Source organism: Dipodomys merriami, unplaced genomic scaffold (genome assembly GCF_024711535.1).
Source record: "Dipodomys merriami isolate MVZ:Mamm:240054 unplaced genomic scaffold, mDipMer1.0.p SCAF_3, whole genome shotgun sequence".
NCBI classification, from domain to species: Eukaryota; Metazoa; Chordata; class Mammalia; order Rodentia; family Heteromyidae; genus Dipodomys; species Dipodomys merriami.
Genome location: NW_027204492.1, coordinates 15,781,351 through 15,786,143, shown reverse-complemented (window position 1 = coordinate 15,786,143; position 4,793 = coordinate 15,781,351). Strand labels below are relative to the sequence as shown.

At 39.7% G+C, this 4,793-nt stretch overlaps 1 non-coding gene across 1 annotated transcript; it reads right to left on the bottom strand.

The window, feature by feature from the left end:
- Positions 1-4,448: 4,448 nt before the first annotated feature.
- LOC138840541 (U6 spliceosomal RNA) lies at positions 4,449-4,551 on the bottom strand. Its single transcript, XR_011376110.1, has one exon. It is a non-coding gene; the product is annotated as a U6 spliceosomal RNA (small nuclear RNA).
- Between the last annotated feature and the right edge of the window lie 242 nt (positions 4,552-4,793).

Genomic DNA, 4,793 nt, shown 5'->3' with positions numbered 1-4,793 from the left:
CATATTTCCTGTATGTAACTACAGGAGCTCAAATTCACTTCTGAACAACAACAACAAAAAAAAAAAACTTTTCAAACTTGAGCAGTCTTAAACTTCATAGTCTTACATATGCTGATACCATTTCTAATTTCCTGCCTTATGGAACTATCATGTCATATTTACTTTCCTTTTCTGTAGCTCCTCAATGCTAGGCAGTACAGCAACTCTTCTGCAGCAGAAAAAGGCCAATGATTTCTTCACAACTAGAAATAATGCCAGTTTCTCGGCTGGTACTCTATGTAGAGGGAAAACATTTATTGCCCATATGGAAGGGAAAGTTCATCTTTCTCAATGTAACTGTTCGCATGGCAAAAGGTCATTTAATCAGATGCAAGCAAGGCAGACAAGATGATAATATAAAGCAGGATTCCCTGTACTTCTAAACCATCTGGGGTTTATCAAATACCCATATACCACTCAAGGATGGGAAACTCAGAGTCAATTAAAGAGAAAGATCAAAGAATGGAGGATGGAATTGCCTATTGTACTTTTGTATATTTTCACAGTTCAGTTCCTGACCTTCAGATGACAAGTTCAGTGGAATAGCCTTATTTTGTTCATATTATTTCATATGATCAGATGCACATAGGCATTGTGCCTTTGTGTTACTCTCCTAAGACAGAATATACTTATATGCAAGGTATTGGATCCACCTGTGAACCAGTCATGATTCTGAGATGCACTGAGATCTCAGTTTCTCACTTCAGTTTTGCTAGCAAGAGAACTTAAAATAACACTGATACACTTTAACCCATTTATGGCATCCTTAGTATTAAAAAAATTTCAGTCCCCCCCAAGTTGTCCTTTCCTTGTACTAATACCGTATCAACATTGCTTCTCAAAATGGAGTCAGTATATTTGTTCATTACATTTCTGTAGAATTTACTCTTTGTGAGTATTTAATCAACAACAACAACACAAATCAGGGATTAAAGTAATGACAACACACAGTGCACTTTGAGGACCTGAAACAAACCTTTTGATCTGACAAGGATGGGCTGAGCTTCCAACACTGCTTAATAATCCCAGTTAAAATTGCCTCCTTTGAGAGTCTCTTATATTTGTTTAAGGCTTCATACCCCTCATGAAGAGTTTCCTTATAAACCTCTTTATTTTTTTCCCAACAACCCTATGTGGTAGTCCAAGCAAGGAAGTAGTTATTCCTGCCAATCCCATTGATGAAAAAAAATTTCTTGAGATTCAAGAGAACCTAAGATCACATAGTATGGCAACAATGAAGACAAAAACATGCCTCACGTCTAAAAAAAAAATCCCAACAAGCCATGTGGCAGTGCTTTAAATCCTAAATGTCATAGACAACAAGTTTGCAATGTTATCCAGATGTCTCTGGAAGGCTCAAGGGAATCAATACTCACCTTCAACAGCCAGGCATGAAAAATGACATGTTATGAAAAACATGCCAATTTGGATTTTACTAGATGAGAGGGAAAAGTTGGGGACAACAGAGACAGGGCCAGGTTTCAGCATTTTCTTTGTGCCTCTTTACTTCACTGAAACAATGACCTCTGCAGATAGAGAAGGTAAAATGTGGACAGAGGAAAATGAGTTTGGGTCCCACAATTCACTCAGAAATTGTGGGAGTTAAAACACATGGCAGACATTTTGGCAATCACCCTTGCAGTTTGGTTTCAAATGTTTAGAGAATTTTTTTTCTTCCTCATAAGTACAAATGTTAAGTGTAAGTAGTTTTTTTTTTGGGGGGGGGGAGTCTGTCTGTGTTCTATTTTCATCTTGTGATCAGTGAGGTAAATGAAGAAATCAAAATGATAAATCCTAAAGAGGTAGCCTTTGAAAGGGTCTGAATTGCTCTTCCTCAGGCCAGTGTAATCTGACAGCTAATTATAGGAACAACAGATGACAGAAAACACCATTAAAAAAAAAAAACAAAAAACCTAGCTTTGGTAATGCCTCAGTAGAGAAAACTGGTCAATTTCATTACAGGAAATTCCCAGCTTCCCTCAGGAAAAGTGGTTCCATGGGTCAAAGTCAGGCCTCATGCTTGGAATTAGGGGGTACGGCTCTGACCAAAGCCCTTTTCTTCCTGCCTTGCTCTGTGAGGAACACAGAGCCCCTCAAAGGAAAGCTCCCCACAGGAAGGAAAAGTTAGCCTAAGAGGGAGCTAAACCGATGAAGCTCAGTTGCCAGAATCGCTCCACAGGCCACCCAAGCAGTGAAGAAATTCATGGAGAGAAAGAAAGAAAAGACCCACAGCCGTGAGCAGAGCCAGCTGGGAGGGATGTTATTACTTTATTTCTGTTTTCTTAACTATGTGTGTGTGTGCGTGCGTGTGCAAGCGTGCGTGTGTGTTGAGGGGGAGGGAGGATTGATTGCAGAAAAACGTCTGGGTCCAAAGCACTCGAGATGGAAAACTTTTGTTGATATAATTTCTCCTAACTTTCCTACACCTTCCTTCCCTTCCACTCCATTTCCCCAGTGGCTATCAAAAGCTGTATATATCTGACCACAAAACATCTAGTCAGTTCAAGTCAAAAAATGCAGCCAGCCATCTGGATTGACTCAAACTCTGTCTACACACACCAATTGGCTTGGGGGTAAAAAAAATGTAATTCAGTGGAACAACTGGTTATTTTTAAAACAACGAGTTGAATTCAGACAACCATCCAATTAGTTGATTTCAAAATGCCTGTTTGGCGACATGAAAAGGGTTATTTTCAAAGGGCCTTGTGTGTGCATAAACAACCTGAATGCTATTAAATTGACGAGCTATTTTAGAATCAAGTAGATAAGGCCAAAGCGGCTGGACTCTGTTTATAAAGGGAAAAACCTGTTAGAGCAGCAGTCCATCAAGGGCTTCAAGGGTGAGAACTTCCGTAGTAAGACTGAAGCTTTTCAGTTGACAGGGGCATAAGCATGCCTGGCTTTGAAGAGACAAACGTCTCCGTCCTTTCTTAGAGTAACCTAATGTGCCTTTCTCCCCCACCCCCCAACATGCTAAAGCAGCCCAAAGGCCACAGATTCAAGCTCTAACTTGCAAAACAAAACAAAACAGAAAGGTGCCTATATTCGCTGTGCTCACCTAACATTTCCTAACACAGCACACAACAAAGTTAATTTCATGCTTTCTTTTTAAGTACACAGCCAGGAAGCTTCCTCTAGCCACTTAAACCAATCCATAACAAGTTGGATCAATTTAAACTGCACAACTATGTCTCCCCTAGTTCCCCCACCCCTCCAGCCTCACCCCTAAAATGTGAAAGTTCTTTCAGACAAAAAAAAAAAAAAGATTCAGGAGATCGCCTGGTGAAGAGAATTTTATTTGCACTCCCTGAGCTTTGTCATAATGGCCATTCAGCCACGTTAATCAGTTAATCACGTCAGAAGTTTTAGGGAAGCTCTCTTTTTCACATTAGGCTTAAAACATCACCCCTGAGGTGGTGCTGATGGTTCCCTTAGAAAAGATTTCTTTGACATCTAAGACACAAAGGACTTCAGCAAAGATGCCTAGTTAAATGAGTGGGTCTAAGTGCTGACTCTCCATCCCCAGTGACAAGCATTTACTAAGTGCAACTTTTTGTTTCTGCCGAATGTCTTACTTGGGTGTGTCTTAATCCCAAGTTTTGGTGGGTTTTGTTTTATTGTACGTGTGTGTGTTTTTCAAACATTTATTTTATCAGAAAGGATTCCCACAATGGAGATATTCATGGCTCAGGCTATGGCTGTGTCTTTAGATTTAAGACTAGTTAAGCTGGTCCAGGTAGTGTTTGCACAGCTACAGAAGTATAGAATGGCAGCCCAGGAGTTGTAAGGAGCCCCTAAGCCTGTTCTTGCCTTCAGGCATCCGAGCCGGAGGAATAGCCCCTCTTTTCTTTAAGATCACCCAAAGACAGAAACTCCACATCTAGTTATTTTCTTGTTAAACACACAAATACACACACACACACACACACACACACACACACACGAAAATTCTAAAACATATTTACAAGGGAAATAATATCAGAACCCATTATTTCAGTTATTTCCTCCTTGAAACATTTGCTTTCCTTAATTGAAAAGAAAAAGAATTAATAAACAGTAAAGCCTTTGGAAAAACAAAATCTTTTCAACAATACAAGAATTTCTCTTGCTTAGGAGAATCTACAAGAGAAATGCTATCCGAAATGATGATGTTGCTTCTTTTTAAAAAGGAGATTTGCTTTTATCTTACAGACACTCTGAATCAAGACACATTTCTTTTTATGCTTGGGCTGTTGGAAAGCTCAGTCAAATACGTGGCTTAGGCATTTTTCAAGTTCTTATAAGTGTTGGGGATATAGCCCAGGGCCTCGTGCATGCTAGGCAAGGATTCTGACACTGAGCTACATTCCCAGTCCCCCACTTCCTGAATATATGAAAACATACATTCACAAAGTGGATTTCACATAATAAAAAATAAGGAATGCTCCCTGAATTTGCATGTTATCCTAGCAGAGGCCATACCAGTCTTTTGTGTATCTTTTTAATTTTAGTGTATGTGTTGCTGAAGCAAGCAGTGGGGTCCACTTCTAGTTAATGCACAGGACCTCCATCCCCCTTTACTAATTTCCTTTCTTTATTCTCCCTTCATGTAAACTTCTTCCCTTAGTGTGCCTTTGTTTTTATTGTTGTTTCTAGGTTTGCTTCTTTGTTTTGGTCCCTGCTTGTAAGCAGTCCAGTGAAACCAGTGCACAGGATCCTGCTCTTTACCTTCTTACCTTAACCTTTGGGAATCTCAGTTTCCTTATCTGTAAAAA